The 21685-nt window shown below is 38.6% G+C and overlaps 1 protein-coding gene across 3 annotated transcripts in view; it reads right to left on the bottom strand.

Annotated features, from left to right (window-relative positions):
• The window catches only part of LOC102964376 (agouti signaling protein), a 160690-nt gene that overhangs the window by 7084 nt on the left and 131921 nt on the right, over positions 1–21685 (bottom strand). Inside the window, exon 1 of one of the 3 annotated variants that reach the window (XM_042980579.1) lies at positions 8439–8695. The exons of the other annotated variants lie outside the window; for them this stretch is intronic. The gene's annotated coding sequence lies outside the window, so the exon portion shown is untranslated. Of the gene's footprint in view, positions 1–8438; positions 8696–21685 lie in introns of those variants that run through there. 3 annotated transcript variants of the gene reach the window in all.

Genomic DNA, 21685 nt, shown 5'->3' on the forward strand with positions numbered 1-21685 from the left:
TAGTTGCTGACCATACTAGATGTTAATGAGGTGCAGCCTTGACAGCCTGCCCTGGGTTTTGCTCATGGCATCAGTGAGGGGAGCCAGGGTATCTAGGAAGCCAGCAAGTTGGCATTGCAGGGAAGGTGACTGGGCTCTGTTTGTTGTAATAGTGGCTTCTACCAGTCCTGCCAAGCACCACTGGCAAAGGGTACGGGAGTCTGGGTTAAGCTCATCCCTGTGGAGGAAAAAAATAGTGTTTTGTAGGGCTTAACATGGGTGGGCATCTCATATAGGCTAGGGGTGTTGGAGGGAGACTCTCTGCTGATCAGTCTTTTGGAATGAAACACATACTTGGGAAGAAAGGGAAATTAAAGCAGGAGGGAATCTTAACTTTGAAATTGTCTGCAAAACTTTGCCCATATGTGCATTTTTCTGGGAGAGAAGGTCCATAGCTTTCTCTGGATCCATAAGGGGGTTTTAGGCACCTAAAGAGCTCACAACCCCTTCTTTGCAACCTGAGTGGGGCTTATCCAGAATCACAGGTACATGAGAGCAGAGGACACTGTCTTTTTTTTTTTTTTCTGTTCACGCAATAATTGAGTTCTATAATTGGGAAAATGTACTTGTGGGAAGGGGCATATCATTCCAGACTAGTGCTGGTATAAAATAAAGAAATATAATAATGAAGCAAACTAAAGAATAGAAACACTATGGTCCCATTTGTGAACAAATATCAAAACTCCCTCAAAAGTAAATATGCGTACATATGCAAAGAAAAAAGCGTGGGAGGAGACACATTAAAATTTTAATAATGATTACTTCTTAGGAGTGGAGTTAAGGATGGGGAGTGAGGTAGAGAAATGCACTTCTTCATGTACTTCTGTATTTGAATTTCCTTTTCAAGAATGTTATTACATTGTAATAAAAAATAAAGGATGATAGGAATAAAATATTGAATGCTACTTGACATAGCATCAAAGAATTTAAAGATGATGGATGGAGAGTTATATTTGATTTGTGACAGTGAGGCTGTGGAATTTGCAGGACACTCTTCCCTCTTTGTACCTCAAATTCAAGGTACAGTTTGCTCTCAGCACCTACTGCTCTGTCACCAAAATATAGGGCTTTCTCATAGTGTATCATCCTTTTACCCTTCTCTGCCCTGTGACACTTTTGAAGCCTTCCACCCTTCTGGTTCATCAGCCACTGTTTCTGACATAACAAAACCTGGGAGAGGAACACACCATTTTGTGGTGTTTTTGTTTCTCAGCCAAATTAGCTATACCAAACACTGAAGGTCAGAGCCAGAGAAAAAATATCACTCATTCATAGTTACCTAAATTCCCTACACCAGATGTTCAGTGGCTGCATAGGGATCCTACCACCCTACACATCTTTGACCCATCTGAGCAGCAGGTGATATATATCCACGACAGGTGCCCTGGCTGTGCTGAGCTTAGGAGGCTCCATTAGGGCTATTGGCTAATTCCTTAATGTTCACTAGGGCTTATCAGTGATGATAATTTCTGGGGTAGAATGAGGGTGTCAATATGTTTTATCTACCTAGTTTTGTTCCAGGATAGCCAGCCAATCAAGCAACAAATATTTTTTGAATGCCATGGGAAGTTAGTGTTACTGGATTAGGCAAACTTCTGAGAAGGGGAAGAGAAGGAGAATCAAAGAAAGAAGGGTCCAGAGAACTTTGGGACATGGTGTCAGGAGAGCAGATTTTGCTGCAGATAGGGATGGGACACCAAAAGGGAAGAAGGGACTGATGCAAAGGGCCTGGAGACGCCTTGGTCATAAATTTGGCTCACTTCTCAATACTGCCTCCTTATGAATGGGCCCGAAGAAAGGCACTTGAGGGACTGAACCCAACATGCCAAGGGATCCTTTAATCAATGTCATCCATGACACTTGGGGAAAATATTAGAATGACAAGGCCAACTGAGCATGAGGAATTCACCAATCTCTTAGTTCTTGCTCTGTCTTTGGTTAACCCAGTCCCAGAGGTTCAGCATCCCTGCTGAACTGCTAACCAAAACTACGCTAAGCCAACCCACAAACATTGTTGCTTGGACAACTGTGAATGTCTCTTAACTGATATCCTGTCTCCTTTCTTGTCCTATTCCATCCATTCCCCCAATAGGAGCCAGAGTGATGGGGGATGGAGGGCATGATTCAAATCATGCATCACTCTTTGCTTAAAACCTCTAAGAGCTTCCTGTTGTTTTTGAAGTAAAATAAATATTTCCTGCAAAGTCCTGTTATTCTCTCTGGACTCATCTAATAGACTCTCCTGCTCAATCACTATATTCTAGATATATTGTACTCCTTTCTGTTCCTAGAATATGCTAAACTATTTCTTATCCCAGGGCCTTTACTGTCATTCCCTTAGCCCTAAATGTTCATTCCCTGGTCTTGAACTTGATTCCCTCAACTTTTCACATAGCTAGATCACTGGCAACCTTTGGACCTTTTTACAAATATCACCTCTTTATTTGACTACTTTATCCAAAAGTGTCCTTTCCCCAGTTTCTGTCTATCCCAACATCCATATCTTTCATAGCTCTTACAAATGAGCAATTATCTATGTTTATCTTCATATTGGCTTTCCTTCTTTTGTATAATTTAAACTCCCATAGGGCAGGGACCCTGTTGTCATGTTCATTTTGCTACCCTCACTGGTAAGCAATGCCTGACACACAGCAGGCACTCAATAAATATCTGGTGAACAACTGAATGAATGAATGGGTGAAAAAGAAAACCAACAACAGAAAATCTTCAGATTTCCCTGGTCCCTTCAGGCCAACAGGGCAGGTTAAAAGTCAGATTTGATTATGATTCCATGTCTTTTCCTTGACCTTTGTTCTATCATACTGGGGCTTAGACAAATCTTGAGTTTCAACTGCATCCCTTATCTGAGTGCTAGGATAGGACCCTTGCTTTTCTTAATATCTTTGATTTTGTGCTTGACCAAAAGAGGTAAAAGAGATAATTTACTTTGTAGATAAAAGTGCCTGGCAAGGGGGCCATGATGAGGATATAACAATCATAGGGCTATAGAACTGGAAGAGACTTTAAGGCTCTTGTTCAAGGAACTTAAGCCTGGCTATGCATTAGAATTATCAGGGGAGCTTTTTGCCACCCTGTTCACAGTACTGTGTTAAGATACAATTTACATACAGTAAAAAGCACAAACTTTAAGTATCCAGCTTGACAAAATTTAACTTTTATATACACTTATGTAACCAACACTCAGTTCAAGGTATAAAACCCTCCTTTCACTCCTGAAAGTTCTCTTGTGCCTCCTTCTGGTCAATACCCATTTTTACCCCTCAGAGGTAACCTCTATTCTGACTCCAACCACCATAGATCATTTTTTTTCTGGTTTTTGTACTCATAAAAATTGAATCATACTGAATGAAATCTTTTGTGTCTGACATTTCTTTTGCTGAACATTTTTGAGGTTTTATCCACTTTGTTGGGTACATAGTGGTTTGTTCTTTTTTTTTTTTATTGCTGATTAGTATTTCATTTTAAATGTACCACATTTGTTTATCCATTCTCTTGGGTGCTTTTGCAAGAAGTAAACCCAAACCTTGTCCTAAGCCCACTGAATCTGAATCTAGGAATGGAGCCTGGGAGACATACTTAAAAAAAAAAATTTTTAAGTTTATTCATTTCGAGACAGAGAGAGCAGGCAGGGGAGGGGCAGAGAGAGAGAGAGAGAGAGAGAGAGTGAGAGAATCCCAAGCAGACTCTGCACTGTCAGCACAGAACCTGATGCAGGCCTCGAACTCACAAAATGGAAGACCATGACCTGAGCCAAAACCGGGTTGGACCCTTAACTGACTGAGCCACCCAGGCACTCTCTGGGAGACATATTTTAATAAGCTTCCAGGCAACTGTGGTGCACAGCCATGTGTGAGAAACATTAATTTTGTCCATCCACCCTGGTTCCATAGATAAGAAAATTGAAGCTCAGACTAGGAAAGTTTCCTAAGCAGACACTTGAATCAGTAAGAGGCAAGGGTAGAACTTCTTCCACCAGGCTGATCTTTGCACGGTAAGACAACTCAAACTGCTAATTAGTGACAGAGGCAGGGACATAAATCATAATAGCTTCCATTTATTGAGTACCTGCTCTATGGCAGACTCTGTTCTAGGCCTGTTTCGCGTATTTACTCCTCTTAACAAAGTACATATCTTTGCTGAGGAAACTGAAACCCAGAGCAGCCCAAAGGACAGAAGTAGTGAGTGCAGAGAGAGAAGTCAATCCTAAGTCTGCCTGACTCAAGTCACACAAGAAGTGTGGAAAGGAGGAAAACTATAAACTCCTTGGTTTGGTGACCTGTCATCCTAGCTCAGTCCAGCTTGCCAAGGTAGAAATAAAAAACAAAACAAGACAAAACAAAACAAAACAGTATCTACTCTGCTTTTCACACCCTGGTTTTAGAACTCCTTCAGTTCTGTATACTCCCCATTAGTGGAAGTTGTTGACTGTCAGATTGATTAAAAATGTTCCAGCTAAGGAGAGGGTGATGTGTTTGCTTAATCCCTAGCTCTTCCTTCTCTACCGACAAATCTCCGCACAGGGGTGGGGACCACAAATGCTGCCAGTGAGTCTGTCAGAGGTGGCTCCCCACACATCTGGGAAGCAAGTTTCCCAAAGTGGGGATGGCCTTGACTCTTTCATCAGGGTAAACTGACCCTATCTATCAGGAACTGGAATGAGTCAGAAACACATCTACTAGCTGAGATGTTGAACCTGGAGTCCTGAGAGTCTGGCAAGCTCTGTTTTTCAATAATGAGGGAGTCTGGGAAGGGTCGGCTGAGGAAAATAGAGACTTCTCTTATGTAGCTGGTAGCATTGAGGGAGCAGGATGGGAAATGATGCGGAAGGAGAGAAGAAAGCTTGTGGATATTGACAAGGACCAAACTTGAGACTCTTCTAAGACTTCTCAATTAGGCCTCAGTTTTGGCCCTCATTCTGTCTTTGGCCTGCCTAGCATAGTTTTAGCAAGAATCCTGTCAATTTAGGGGCACCTGGGTAGCTCAGTCGGTTGAATGTCCGACTCTTGATTTCAGCTCAGGTCATGATCTCGCAATTGGTGGGATAGAGCCTTGCATCGGGCTTGCACTGATGTCACGGAGCCTGCTTGGTATTCTCTCTTTCCTCTCTCCCTCTCTCTCTCTCTCTCTCTCTCTCTCTCTCTCTCTCTCTCTCTTCCCTCCCCCATGCACATGTGCTCTCTCTCTTTCTCAAAATAAATACACATAAAAAAAAAAAAAGAAACCTGTCAATTTAGTGAGAATCTCCTCACCCTTGATATCTGATTGCGTTCCTCATCCCCCACTTAAAAAAAAAAAGTTTATTTATTTATTTTGAGAGAGAGAGAGAGAGAGAGAGAGCACATGTGGGGAAGGGGCAGTGAGAAAGAATCCATAGTAGAGGAGGGGCAGAGGGAGAGGGAGAGAGAGAATCCCAAGCTGCCTCCTCAGCACAGAGTCCAAAGTGTGGCTCAATCTCACAATGGTGAGATGGCTACCTGAGACAGATATCAAGAGTAAGAGAGGCTTAACTGATTTAGCCACCCAGTCCTTTTAGGTCAGGTTAGCAAGAATTCCTCCTATCTTTGATGTCCCCTTTTAGTAATTTTCCATCTACTGACCCTCACTCTGCTCATTGGCTATGAATCTCCAACTATCTTTGCTGTATTCAGAGTTGAGTCTGAGCTCCATCCCTTATTGCACTACCCCTATTGAAAGAGTCCTGAATAAAGTCTTCCTTACCATTTAAGAATTTTTTCTTTAACAATACCAAAACAATTCGATTTCTTAGGCTGTTTCCATACATACAGACAAATTTGAATATTGTGACTGAATTGACTAATTTAATGTTTGTGCCTAACAGATACCAAATTGAATAATATTCTTTTTTTAAATGTTTTTATTTATTTATTTTGAGAGAGAGAGAGCGCACACAAACAGGGGGAGGGGCAGAGGGGGAGACAGAGAGAATCCCAAGCAGGTTCCATGCTCAGTACAGAGCCTGACATGGGACTCAACTCCATGACCATGGGATTGTGACCCAAGCCAAAATCAAGAGTCAGATGCTCAATCAACTGAGCCACCTACGCTCCCCCAAACTGAATAATATTCTAATGGGTGGTTTTGGTCTTAGGTGGACAGTCTGCTTCAGGATTCTTCTGAGATCAAGAACCATGTGGGAGGCCTGGCATCTCCCTAAGAGGCCCTGAGTTAGAATTTGAGAGAAAGCTTAAGGCTGTGTTCCTCCTCAAGAATCAAAGGACACAAATCATCCAGGCAGCTGCTTGTCAGCATGAAATGTCTCCATGTTCTACTGAAATAGGGGTCAGAGTCCAGGCTTCTCAGATGTTGTTCCCACAGTATACAAGGAATACAATGCTTATAGGAACTGCTAAAATGGTTACTTTGCTCTCCTGACCTCATTTCCTACAGGCTGATTTAGTGCTCATCACTCAACAAATCTTCAGTGGGGACTTCCCTGATTTTGATTTTGTCCTCCAGAAACCACTTCTTTCCCATTTCTTTGCCCTAGACCATGCTGTCTTCTGATCTTCTAAATTCCTTTGACTTGGGTCACACTCTGTGCTAAGCATGGCCTGAAGCTAGGCTGATGGTTTTGCTACAGCTCTCAACAACTTTACAGTAGATGGAAGGGAAGAGGCTTTGATGTCAAATGAAATTTTCTGCAGGAAAGGATCAAGGCAGAACCAAGGAAATACAGCTGAGAAAATCTTAAGAGTATGTATGAATTAGTTCCGAGAGAAGGCAGAAAAGGTTTTGAAACAGATGCCTGTACAAGTATTTCTGGAGTGGGTCAAGATCTCCTGATCCCACAAAGTCCTCCAAAATAATCAAAGACAACCAAAAGTTCCTCCAGCGTGCCATTCCTTCTCCTAGCATCTCTCCAATGAAAATGATAGAACAAATGTCCAATTTGCTAAAGTGGAGAAAATACACCTGCAATTGAAAATAGTAACCTGAGCTTTTCTCGTGGGCAATAAAATGTGCCAAAATGGGCATCCACACTGAAATCTCAAATATTTAGAAAGGAAAAAGGAGGCTCTGCCATAAACAGAATTTTGGTTGTCTGTTTTGGCTCTACTAAATATGAAATGAACCAGTTCTACACAGGCAGATTGATCCCAAATCCTAAATTCTGCTCTGTGAGAATCATTAGAAATCTGATACTACAAGTGACTTTCTGAAGACATTTACAGAAGTGCTAAAACTTTACTCTGGGGTTAGAGGTGTGATTTTAGAGCACTTCTTTCTAAGGAATTTTAATTAATTAATTAATTAATTAATTAATTTTTTACTGCTAGAAAATAGAAAAAGCAGAGTAAAGAAAAGAAGTTACTAGTTAGCAGAATGTAAATTTCTTTCTTTATGCTAAACTCCTAACTACTCTGACCCATAAAGTGAAACGAATTTGTTTAGCTTTCCTGAAAACTAGGAAATAAGGGATGACTAAGAAGTTCTTTATTTTTTTAATGTTTGTTTATTTATTTTTGAGAAAGAGAGAGAGCACGCAAGTAGGAGAGGAGCAGAGAGAGAGGAAGATAGAGAATCCCAAGTAGGCTCTGCGCTGTCAGCACAGAGCCCAATACAGGGCTTGAACCCACAAACTACAAGATCATGACCTGAGCCAAAGTCGGGCACCCAACCCTAACTGAGCCACCCAGGCACCTCACCTAAGAAGTTCTTCAAACTTTCCAAAGTAACAGCAGCTTCACTCTTTCTGAAAGCACATTTAAGTTGCCAACTAAACCTCATATGCTTCCCCCCAAGGAACAGAGGCCAAAGGAACTTTGTTTCTGATCTTGCTGCAAAAGATGCTTATTGCTTACTTGTCTCTAATTTCAAAGACAAGAACAAGAAAACCGCTAGTCATGGGGTGCCTGGGTGGCTCAGTCGGTTGAGCATCCAACTTTGGCTCCGGTCATGATCTCACAGTCTGTGAGTTTGATCCCCGTGTCAGGCTCTGTGGCTGACAGCTCAGAGCCTGGAGCCTGCTTCAGATTCTGTGTCTCCCTCTCTCTCTGCCCGTTCCCCACTCATGCTCTGTCTCTCTCTCTCTGTCAAAAATAAATAAACATTAAAAAATTAAAAAAAAAAAAAGAAAACCACCAATCATATTACAAAAATTATTCCAAACTTCACTCCATCTCGCGGGCAGGAAGATTCTCACTGATGCACAATGAGAAGAAGGAATGTTTCATCAGGTGAAAAGCAGCAGTAAGCGGACCAGGAGAGCAGGCTAGGTTTTACAAGAGAAGCAAAAGTAAAGGGTAGCATTTATTTTACAGAGAGGATCTCTAGCAACTCAGGTCATTCGAAACTTAGACCCAGAAAAGATGGGATCTCTGCAGGCAGCAGAAGAAAAGTGTTTTCCTCCTACTTACAGTGCCCTTTAATCAGCTTCTGTAACGTAAGGGAAGCTGAAGCTGAGTGTCTTCTATGTCCTTAGGCAGCAGAGCGAGATGTGTTGCAGTGAGATTTTTAAAAGACCTGGAGAACTCTTGGCAGCTGGCTTCCCGTCTCATCCTTTTGCTTTCAGCCAAGCAAAGACCGTGCCTTCATATTCATCCTGGTGGCCACAAGGATGTCTAATATCCCTATATTTGTTGTCCGATTTCCATATGTTTTTCTCCAGTCTTGGAATTGGAATTGGTGTTGACACTGAAGTTAGGAGAAGTTGAAAAGGAAGTGGTTGCACTGAGAATACTCATGGGAAAGATTTAATGAGAATTTACTTCAGAATGGATCCCAGGAGATGGAATGAAACTTTGGCTTAAGGGGTTAACCTGGAAAAACAAATCCTGCCAAAGAAGGGTTTAATTCAGCTTTCAGAAATTCTGGGTGGGCTAAGGAGCACTTGGTGGAGAGGTTAAACCCTAGATGGGCAAAGGCAGATTCCTGAGGCTTAGCTTGTCTTATTAGTAAAACCTCTTTGGAGACTTTCAATATTGGTCTCATAGTTTTCAAAGTTCTATGTAAATTTTCAGCAGTTGAAGCCTCTGCCCCTCTGCGGGTTTTGTAGGTTATTAGGCTGTGGCTCTCTTCTTCTCCTTATTGACTTGGGTTTTACTTGAACAAACTAGAATTACAAGGTCACAATTTATGGCCCCCTGGGTGATGTGAAGCTTAAAGGCTTTGTAGAAGGGAGCACCTTAATATACAGCCCTGCAGCAAGCATTATCTGTTTTTGTGGGGATAGCAGTGGAAGAGTGTGATAGGAAGTGGCACAGCTCTACATTGATTTATCCTTATTTCTTGTATCTCTATATCTATTTTTAAAATTCCAGTATAGTTAACATACAGTGTTATATTAGTTTCAGGTGTAGAATTCCATGCATTCTTCAGTGCTCAGCAAAATAAGTGTACTCAATCCCCTTCACGGCTTTACCCATCCTTCCACCTACCTTCCCTCTGGTAACCACCAATTTGTTCTCTATAGTTAAGAGGCTGTTTTTTGGTTTGTCTCTTTTTTTCTTTCTTTCTTTGTTTTGTTTCTTAAATTCTACATATGAGTGAACTCATATGGCATTTGTCTTTCTCTGACTTATTTCACTTAGTATTATGTTCTCTAGCTGCATCCATGTTGTTGCAAATGGCAAGATTTCATTCTTTTTTTAATGGCTGAGTAATATTCTATCCTATACATATATATCTCACATCTTCTTTATCCATTCATGTATCAATGCATACTTGGGTTGCTTCCACAATTTGGCTATTGTAAATAATGCTGCAATAAACATAGGGGTACAATATCTTTTCAAATTAGTGTTTTTGTATTCTTTGGGTAAACAGCAGTGGAATTATTGGATTATATGGTAATTCCATTTTTAATTTTTTGAGGAACCTCAATACTGTTTCTACAGTGGCTGCACCAGTTTGCATTCCCACCAACAGTGCACAAGGGTTCCTTTTTCTCTACATCCTCTCGAACATCTGCTGTTTCTTATGTTTTCAATTTTAGCTATTTTGATAGGAACAAGGTGATATCTTATTGTGGTTTTGATTTGCATTTCCCTGATAATGAGCATCTTTTCATGTGTCTGTTGGCCACCTGTATATCTTCTTTGGAGAAATGTGTTCATGTTTTCTGCCTATTTTTTAATTGGACTTTTTTTTCTTTTTGATGTTGAGTTGTATAAGTTCTTTTTTTTTTTTTAATTTTTTTTTTTAACGTTTATTTATTTTTGAGACAGAGAGAGACCGAGCATGAACGGGGGAGGGTCAGAGAGAGGGAAACACAGAATCTGAAACAGGCTCCAGGCTCCGAGCTATCAGCACAGAGCCCGACGCGGGGCTCGAACTCACCAACTGCGAGATCATGACCTGAGCCGAAGTCGGCCGCCCAACCGACTGAGCCACCCAGGTGCCCCGAGTTGTATAAGTTCTTTATATATTTTGGATACTAAACCTTTATCAGATATGTCATTTGCAAATATCTTCTCTCATTCTCTTTTAGTTTTGTTGGTTGTTTCCTTTGCTGTATAGAAGCTTTTTATTTTGAGGTAGTCTCAATAGTTTATTTTTGCTTTTGTTTCCCTTGCCTCAGAAGACGTATCTAGAAAAGTGTTGCAATGGCCAATGCCAGAGAAATTATTGCCTGTGCTCTCCTCCAGGATTTTTATAGTTTCAGGTCTCACATTCAGGTTCTTAATCCATTCTGAGTTTGTTTATTTTTATTTTATTTCATTTCATTTCATTTCATTTCATTTTAATATTTTTAATTTTTTTAATTTTTTAAAATGTTTACTTTATTTTTGAGACAGAGAGAGACAGAGCATAAGCAGGGGAGGGGCAGAGAGAGAGACACACACAGAATTGGAAGGAGGCTCCAGGCTGTGAGCACAGAGCCCGACGTGGGGCTCAAACTTGTCAACTGCGAGATCATGAACTGAAGTTGGATGCTCAACCAACTGAGCCACCCAGGTGCCCCAATTCTGAGTTTATTTTTGTGTATGGTGTAAGAAAGTGGCCCAGTTTCATTCTTTTTTTTCCCCCTCAAGTTTTATTTTAATTCCAGCTAGTTAACATACAGTGCAATATTAGTTTCAGGTGTAGAATTTAATGATTCATCACTTACATACAACATGTGGTGCTCAACAAGTGCTCTCCTTAATTGCCATCACCTATTTAACCCATCACCCACCCACCTCCCCTCCAATAACCATCAGTTTGTTCTCTATAATTAAGACTCTGTTTCTTGGTTTGCCTCTCTTTTTTCCCCACGATGTTCATTTATTTTGTTTCTTAAATTCCATATATGAGTGAAATCATATGGTATTTGTCTTTCTCTGACTTATTTTGCTTAACATAATACTCTAGTTCCATCCATGTTGTTGCAAATGGCAAGATTTCACTCTTGTTTATGGCTGAGTAATATTATACTGTATATATATACCATACCTCCTTTATCCATTCGTCAGTCAATGGACATTTGGGCTCTTTCCATAATTTGGCTATTGTAAATAATGCTGCTATAAACATTGTGGTGCATGTACCCCTTCAAATCAGTATTTTTGTATCCTTTGGGTAAATACTGAGTAGTGCAATTGCTGGATTGTAGGGTAATTCTATTTTTAACTTTTTGAGGAACCTCCATACTGTTTTCCAGAGTGGCTGCACCAGTTTGCATTCCCAACAGTGTAAGAGGGTTCCCTTTTCTCCTCATCCTTCCAATGCCTGTTGTTTCCTGTGTTGTTGATTTTAGCCATTCTGAATGGTGTGAGATGATATCTCATTGTAGTTTTGATTTGTATTTTCCAGATGATCAGTGATGTTGAGGATCTTTTCATGTGTTTGTTAGGCATCTGTATGTCTTCTTTGGAAAAATGTCTATTCATGTCTTCTGCCAATTTTTAACTGGATTATTTGTTTTTTGGGTGTTGAGTTTTATAAGTTCTTTATATATTTTAGATACTAACCCTTTATCAGATATGTCATTTGCAAATATCTTCTCCCATTCCATAGGTTGCCTTTTAGTCTTGTTGATTGGTTCCTTCACTGTGCAGAAGCTTTTTATTTTGATGAAATCCCAATAGTTTATTTTTCCTTTTGTTTCCCTCACCTCAGGAGACATATCTAGTAAGAAGATCTACTGCCCGTGTCACAGAGGTTACTGCCTAGGATTTTGATTGATTCTTGTCTCACATTTAGGTCTTTAACCCATTTTGAATTTATTTTTTTGTATGCTGTAAGAAAGTGGTCCAGTTTCATTCTTTTGCACGTAGCTGTCCAGTTTTCCCAACACCATTTGTTGAAGAGAATGTCCTTTTCCTGTTGCATATTCTTGCATCCTTTGTCAAAGATTAATTGACCATATAATCATGAGTTTATTTCTGGGCTTTTTATTCTGTTCCATTGATTTATGTGTCTATTTTTGTGCCAGTATAACTTGAAATCTGGAATTGTGATACCTCCAGTTTTGTTTGTCTTTTTCAAGATTGCTTTGGCTAATCAAGGACACTTGTGGTTCCATTCACATTTAAAGATTGTTCTAGTTCTGTGAAAAATGCTGTTGGTATTTTGACAGGGATTGCATTAAATCTGTAGATTGCTTTGGGAAGTATAGATGTTTTAACAATACTTGTTTTTCCTAACCATGAGCATGGAATATTTTCTATTTGTTTATGCTGTTTTCAATTTCTTTCATCAGTGTTTTATAGTTTTCAGAGGACAGGCCTTTCACTTCCTTGGTTAATTTTATTCCTAGATATTTTATTCTTTTTGATGCAATTATAAATGGGATTGTTTTCTTAATTTCTTTTTCAGCTACTTCATTGTTAGTGTATAGAGAAGCAATGGATTTTTATACATTGATTTTGTAGCCTACAACTTTATCAAATTCATTGATCAGTTCTAGTAGTTTTTTGGTATAGTCTTTAGGGTTTTCCATTTTAGTATCATGTCATCTGCAAATAGTGAAAGTTTTACTTCTTCCTTACCAATTTGGATGTCTTTTATTTTTCTTATGTGATTGCTGTGGCTCAGACTTCAAGTACTATATTGAATAGAAGTGGTGAGAATGGACATCCTTGTCTTGTTCCTGATTGTAAGGGAAAAGCTCTCAGTTTCTCACCATTGAGAATGATGTTTGTTGTGGGGTTTTTCATATATGGCCTTTATTATGTTGAGGTATGTTCCCTCTAAACCTACTTTGTTGAGGGTTTTATCATGAATGGATGTTGTGCTTTGTCAGATGCTTTTTCTGCATCTCTTGAAATGATCATATGGTTTTTATACTGTATGTGATGTATCACGTTGATTGATTTTCAAATATTGAATCATGCTTGCATCCCTGGAATAAACCCCACTTGATCATGGTGAATGATTGTTTTTAAATGTATTGTTGGATTTGGTTTGCTAATATTTTGTTGAGGATTTTTGCATCTGTGTTCATCAGAGATACTGGCCTGTAGTTCTCTTTTTCTGTAGTGTCTTTATCTGGTTTTGGGGTCAGGGTAATGCTGGCCTCATAGAATGAATTTGGAAGATTTCTTTCCTCTTGTATTTTCTGGAATAGTTTGAGAAGAATAGGTATTACCTCTATTTGAATGTTTGGTAGAATTCACCTGTGAAGCCATCTGGTCCTGGACTTTGGTTTGTTGGGAGTTTTTTCATTACTGATTCAATTTCATAGCTTGTAATTGGTCTGTTCAAATTTTCTGTTCTTCCTGATTCCATTTTGGGAGGTTATGTGTTTGTAGGAATTTATCTATTTCTTCTAAGTGTCCAATTTATTGGGATATGATTTTTCATAATATTCTCTTATAATCCTTTGTATTTCTGTGGTATCAGTTGTTATTTTTTCTCTTTCATTTCTAATGTTTATTTATTTTGAGAGAGAGAGAGAAAACACAAGTGGGAGAGGAACAGAGAGAGTGGGAGAGGGAGAGAATCCCAAGCAGGCTCCACTCTCAGTGCAGAGCCTGATGTGGGACTTGATCCCATGACTGTGAGATCATGATCTGAGCCAAAATCAAGAGTTGGATACTTAACTGACTAAGCCACCCAGGCGCCCCTCTCCTCTTTCATTTCTGATTTTGTTTGAGTCCCCCCCACCTCTCTTTTTTGAATGAGTTTGGTTAAAGGTTTATCAAGTTTGTTGATCTTTTCAAAGAACCACCTCCTGGTTTCATTTATCTATTCTATCGTGTTTTTTGTTTTTTGTTTTGTTTTGTTTTCGTTTTTCTGTCTTTTTTAAGTTTATATTTTGTTTATTTATGCTCTAATCTTTATTTGTTTCTACTGGTTTGGGGTTTTGTTCTTCCTTTTCTAGCTCTTTTAGATGTAAAGTTAGGTTGTTTATTTGAAAATTTTCTTGCTTCTTGAGGTAAGCCTGTATTTCTATAAACTTCCCTCTTAGAACGGCTTTTGCTGTATCCCACTGACTTTGGAACATTGTGTTTTCATTTTTATTTGTCTCCATATATTTTTTATTTCTTCTTTGATTTCTTGATTGATCCATTCATTGTTTAGTAGCATATTATTTAACCTCCCTGTATTTGTGCTCTTTCTGTATTTTTTCTTGTGGTTGATTTCTAGATTCATAGTGTAGTGGCCAGAAAAGATGTGTGGTATGACTTTGACATTTTTGAATTTGTTGAGACTTGATTTGTGGCCTAATCAGTGATCTATTCTGGACAATGTTTCATGTGCAGTTGAAAAGAATGTGTATTCTGCTGTTTTAGGATGGAATGTTCTGAATATATCTGTTAGATCCATCTGGTCCAATGTGTCATTCAAAGCCACTGTTTCCTTGTTGATTTTGTTTGGATGATACATCCGTTGATGTAAATGTGGCGTTAAAGTCCCCTACTATTCTTGTATTACTATTGATTAGTTCCTTTATGTTTGTTATTAACTGCTTTGTGTATTTGGATGCTCCCATGCTGGGTGCATAAATATTTACAATTACTAGATCTTCTTTTTGGATTATTCCCTTTATGATTATGTAATGTCTTCCTTTGTTTCTTGTTACAGACTTTGTAAAGTTTATTTTGTCCAATACAAGTATTGCTGCCCTGGCTTTCTTTACATATCCATTAGTATGATAAAATTTCTCTATCTGTTCGCTTTCAATCTGCATGTGTTGACTTATCCTTATTTTTAAGGGCCCACTTCTTTTTGGTGGTTTGTAGAAACAGGGACAATTGGAAAGAGAAGCGAAGAATCAAGAGACTTGGATTCTCCTCTAGGATTTTGATCGATTCCTGTCTCACATTTAGGTCTTTAATCTGTTTTGAATTTATTTTTGTGTATGCTGTAAGAAAGTGGTCCAGTTTCATTCTTTTGCATGTAGCTGTCCAGTTTTCCCAACACATTTGTTGAAGAGAATGTTGAAGAGAAACAGGGACAATTGGAAAGAGAAGTGAAGACTCAAGAGACTTGGGTTCCAGCTCAGACTTTGTTACTTTCTTGCTGTGATCCTGGGAAAGTCACATAAATTGTTTGAACATGTTATCTCATCTGCCTAATACCCTGGGCCAAAAAGAGGATTAAATGTGATCATGTAGATATTTTGTAACTATGAAGCACTTCATATATGTGAATGTTTTCTTTTAATCCATTATATGACCCACCAAGTAAACCCTTCAGATATATAAGTAATATTAATATGGAGTTGGGAGGAGTGAGCAACATACTCTGTTTGATGGATATTAGGTGATGGGAATAGAGGTTTATGGGAGCTGAAGCTAAGTGGGAAAGAAGAATAAAAAAGAGCAAAAGAAAGGAGAAAAGATATCAAATTCCTAGAGAAAACTTTGGCTCTGGTGTTGACTAGGGCTTACAACTCTAAAATATAATCCTCTTTGAGTATGGAGCAATGGAATGTTAAGTGAACAATTAAAAATTATTTTTCCTTAAAAGTAATTGCCAATAGGAAAAACACAACTTGTCCGGCAGGAAAAACCATGAAACTTCAGGGAAAATTCAGGAGGTAAAACAGATTGTATAAGAATGGAAGGATGTGGGTAGGGTTGAGGGTGAAAAGTGTCCTGCAAGACTGGGGACCTGGCTCCTGCCACCAACTCACAGTAGGCCCTTGAAAAAACAGATTGACCCCAAATCCTAAATGAGGGAATTAGACTAGATGATCTTTAAAAAGAAATCATCTTTGGGGCACGTGGGTGACTCAGTCAGTTAAAGTGTCCAACTTTGGCTCAAGTCATGATCTCCCAGTTTGTGAGTTCGAGCCCTGTGTTGGGTTCCGTGCTGACAGCTTGGAGCCTGGAACCTGCTTTGGATTCTGTGTCTCCCTGTCTTTCTGCCACTCCCCTGCTCATGCTCTGTCTCTCTCTCTCTCTCTCTCTCAAAACTAAATTAACATTAAACAACAACAACAACGACAACAACAACAACAACAACAACAACAACAACAACAACAACAACATGAGGCGCCTGGGTGGCTCAGTTGGTTAAGCATCTGACTTAGGCTCAGGTCATGATCTTGCAGTTTGTGGATTCAAGCCCCGCTTCAGGCTCTGTGCTGACAGCTCAGAGCCTGGAGCCTGCTTCAGATTCTGTGTCTCCCTCTCTCTCTGCCCCTCCCCTGCTCATGCTCTCTCTCTCTCAAAAATAAACATTAAAAAAAATAAAAACAAATCATCTTTGTGACTTACGGTATGTGACCTTGGACAAGTCACATAAACTGTATTATATTCACTCATGTGCTCACCATAGATGTTAGTATTTTCTCCATATTTGCTTCAGGTTTGTTTGTTTGTTCATTTTAAGTAGGCTCCACACTCAACGTGGGGCTTAAGTTCACAACCCTGAGTTCAAGAATAGCATGCTCTACTGAGCCAGCCAGGTGCCCTGCTTCAGTTTTTAAACAAAGCAATAGAATGTTATAAATATAACTCCTCATTAATTTCTCCTTCTCCCCCCACAGGTAACCACTATCCTGAGTTGGTGAGTAATACTCCCATTAATATTTTTATACTTCTACATATATGATTTTGTAAAAACACAGGATTCAAAATATTTATATAAATGGTTTCATACTGTATGGATCCTTCTGCATCTTGATTTTTCAGTAATATCATACAACTGAGAAGTAGTATAGCCTGGTGATCAAGCACTAAGCTTCCAGGGCAGACAGCCTGGGCTTATATCCTATTTGCATGATCTTGGTTAAGTTGCTTAACCTCTTTGAGCCTCAGTCTTCCCCCATATAGAATAGGGATAGTAATATAATAACATCATAGGGATTCTGTGAGAATTAAATAAGTTAAAACATAAAATAATGCCTGCATATAGTAAACACTATGTGTTTGCTATTATCACTTGAGATTTACCTATGTGGATACTTAAACATTTAGTTCATTCATTTTAACTTTAGTATAATAGTTTTTATAGAGGGGCAGTTAGGTCAGTGGCCACCCTTGAATATAATTTCTTGGTGCATAGGTGTGAGAATTTCTCTAGGGAATTTAGCTGATCTCCTTCAGGTCTGATCCAGTTCTAAAATGTTATGAACAAATGAGAGTCTGTTATGCTCTAATGGACTCAGACTTATTCCCACGTTTGTAGACCTTCTAGATATGGTGATTTAACAACTAGATGTCTATCATCTATTTAGTTTAGCTGAAAACCATGGGAAGAATAAACAGCAAATTCCCTTATTATTGTTCTGTTTTTATTTGCATTGTTAGGGTTGTTTGCTTGTTTTATGATATCCTGTCTTCATAAAATTCGTGAATGCTCAAAGATAAGTAAAAGTCTGTTTATATTTCCACAATGCTTTCGATTTGCTTATTAGAAATTTAGAATTAATCAATGAAATCAATATTTGTAATCAAAACATAATGATCACTCCTCACAGTAAACTATGAAGAGAACACAATAAATAGAATCTTACATTTTTTTAGTCATTCGTTCATTTTAAGAACACTAATACTTATGTTATATATATTACCATATGCATATTGAGAAGCTTTTCACCATCAAATGAATAAATATTTAAGATAATTTGAAAATACTGCATTTACAACTATTGATTCTGACTTCAGGCTATAAACATTCTTTTCAAGAGGAAACTTTCTAGGGGTGCCTGGCTGGTTCAGTCACTACAGCATGAAATCTTGATTTTGGGGTTGTGAGTTCAAGTCCCATTCTGGGTGTAGAGATTACTTAAAAATAAAATCTTTAAAATAAAAAAGGGGAAACATTCTATTTGCCTTTTCTACCATTCCAACTCTTCAAATGCAGGAAGGTATGTTGAATGAACAAGTGCCAGAAAAGCTTGAGCTTGAACTTCAGCTCTGCTAGTTGTATAATTTTGGACAAATTAATATACCTCTCTGACTCTCTCATCTGAAAATGACATTATTGTGAGAAATTCATTCATTTAACAAGTACTTATTAAGCACCATGAACAGTTCCATGTACAGTGCCAGGCACATAATATTTGCTTAATAAGTATTAATTTCTTCTCTTTCTCAAAGTTTGTTGAGGTCTTACAGATATCTTCTGATGCATTATGAGTTTTTTAATTAAACATTTTTAAAAAATTTTACACTTGATCTTAGCCAAAAGGCCAAGAAGCATTTTTTTTTTTAAATTTTAGAGAGAGAGAGAGGCAGACGGAGAGAGAGAGAGAATCTTAAGCAGGCTCCATCCTGGGTGCAGAGTCCAAAGCAGGGCTAGATCTCATGACACTGGGATCATGACCTGAGGTGAAATCAAGAGTCAGACACTCAACTGACACCCATCCAGGTGCCCTTGGTTTTAAAAAAATTGTTCTTTGTTCAAGTGTAGATAATTAAACTCTCTTTCCAAGAATATTGACATTTCAATTAGTTTTGAGGACACTCACAGTTTTCCAACATTGGGTGGAATTGAGTGACTCATCTTTCAGGAGGCTATTGGCTAGTTTTCACAGAAGGGTTATAACATAGGTGACTGGATAACTTCTAACAAGTGTGGGCTTTGAAAGTTCAAGATCTAGGGGCATGCCACAGGGTTGTGGAGGCCTGATGAGGGGATGCTTGTGAACTATTTATAAAAACTATGAAATGCTGACCTATTGCACATTTTTTCCAGGAGAGACTCTAAACAAGCCATTGGGCTGCCTCATTATATATATAGTTCCTTATGTGGGGTAAACCAGGTAGGGGCTGTGGTCTGCCTGTGGCGGTTGATGGCACTGTTTCTGCACCATAACTAGAAATGACTGCAATAGGTTTTTTTTAAGTTTATTTATTTTGAGAGAGAGAGAGAGAGGGAGAGAGCATATGTGTGTGCAAGCAGGTGAAGGGCAGAGAAAAAGGAGAACAAGAATCCTACTATGAGTACAGAGTCCAATGGGGGGCTCGATCCCATGAACTGTGAGATCATGACCTGAGCCAAAATCAAGAGACTACTGCTAAACTGACTGAGCCACCCAGGCACCCCTGGAATAGTTTTTCTGGGGACAAGACTGCCTCTGAGAGCCATACCCATCTCTCCTGAGTTGGAGAGGTGAGGCCTGAACTTCCCTTACAGAGACAAGAGCCTAGATCCCCTTTGGTGCTCTTTAAGAGGCTCCAAACACTGCTATCAAAAAATGTCTTCCTTGGGGTGCCTAGGTGGCTCAGTCAGTTAAGTGTCTGACTTTTGATTTTGGCCTCAAGTTGTGATCTCATGATCATGAGATAGAGCCCGGCATTGGGTTTTGTGCTAGGTGTGGAGCCTGCTTGGGATTCTCTCTCTCTCTTTCTCTCTGCCCCTCTCCCCTCAAAATAAATAAACATTAAAAAAATTAAAAAATAAAACAAAATAAAATTTAATATTTTCAATTATCTATTCAGAGTTCTTCATATTTAAATCTTTAGTCAAATTAGGATTAATGTTTGTATATGGTATAAACTATATCATAACAATTGTCCCAGCACAATTTATTTATTTTTATACTTTAAAAATATATATTTTAATCATGTATTTATATTAAAATAGATCATTTTTTGTGGCCTTATTCTAAGTTAAATTTCCAAATATCATTAACTTTGCTTTTTTTTTCTCCTTAATTTTTTTTTAAAGTTTAGTTAACATACAGTGCAATATTGGTTTTAGGAGTAGAATTCAGTGATTCATCATTTACACACAACACACTGTGCTCATCACAAGTGCTCTCCTTAATGCCCATCACCCATCTAGCCCATCTCCCACCCACCTCCCTCTCAACCCATAGTTTGTTCTCTATCATTAAGAGTCTCTTGTGGTTTGTTTCCCTCTCTTCTCTCTCCTCCCACATGTTCATCTGTTTTGTTTCTTAAATTCCACATATGAGTGAAATCATATGGTATTCATCTTTCTCTGATTGATTTATTTTGCTTAGCAAAATATATTCTAGCTCCATCCATGTCATTGCAAATGGCAAGATTTCATTCTTTTGATTATTCCATTATATATGTATATACCACATTCTTCTTTATCCCTTCATCAGTCAATGGACATTCAGGCTCTCTCCATAGTTTGGCTATTGTTAATAGTCCCCCAGCACATTTTATTGAACAATCCATCTTTTTCCTTCCTTTCTACAATGCTACCTCTGTCATAAATCAAGTTTTCACATATGCATGGGTTTGTTTCTGGGAATTCTATTCTGTTTCATTGGGCTATTTGTCTTAAGATACCATCATAATTGGGGTGCCTGGGTGGCTCAGTCGGTTAAGTGTCCAACTCTTGATTTCAGTCACATATGCATGGGTTTGTTTCTGGGAATTCTATTCTGTTTCATTGGGCTATTTGTCTTAAGATACCATCATAATTGGGGTGCCTGGGTGGTTCAGTCGGTTAAGTGTCCAACTCTTGATTTCAGTCACATATGCATGGGTTTGTTTCTGGGAATTCTATTCTGTTTCATTGGGCTATTTGTCTTAAGATACCATCATAATTGGGGTGCCTGGGTGGCTCAGTCGGTTAAGTGTCCAACTCTTGATTTCAGCTCGGTCATGATCTCATGGGTCATGGGTTCAAGTTCTGCATGGGCTCAGTGCTGACAGTGTGGAGCCTGCTTGGGATTCTCTCTCTCCTCTCTCTGCCCACACCTCACCCCCCACCTGCCAACTAAAAATAAATAAACTTAAAAAAAAAAGAAAAACATACTGTCATAATTACTATAGTTTTGTAAAACTTGATATCTGGTAGGGCTAGTCCTTTGACTTTGTTCTTCAGGAATGTCTTGGCTATTCCTGGTCCTTTGCTCTTCTATATAAAAATTATAAAAACAGCTTGTCAAATTCCACACACAAAAAAAGACTATTAGGATTTTTATCAAAATTGCATTAAATCTATAAATCAATCTGATGAGAAATATCATCTTTACAATGTATTTTTATGTGAACATATCTTTCCATTTATTTAGGTATTCCTCAATGTCTTTCAATATAGTTTTAAAATTTTCTTATAGGACTTGCACAACTTTTGTTAGATTTATTCCTATTTTTTGTTGTTGCTGTTATGTTATCTTATTCAACTCTATTTACTAATTATTGTTGCATATAGAAAAGCTATACATTTTATAAACTGATTTATACTCACCAACCTTGATAAATTCTCTTAATTCTAATAATTCACCTATAAATTCTCTTGGGTTTTCTGCATAGATGGACATACATCCACCAAAATCACCATTCTTTCTCTTCCTCTCCAA

The sequence above is a fragment of the Panthera tigris genome, chromosome A3 (genome assembly GCF_018350195.1).
Source record: "Panthera tigris isolate Pti1 chromosome A3, P.tigris_Pti1_mat1.1, whole genome shotgun sequence".
Classification (NCBI taxonomy): domain Eukaryota; kingdom Metazoa; phylum Chordata; class Mammalia; order Carnivora; family Felidae; genus Panthera; species Panthera tigris.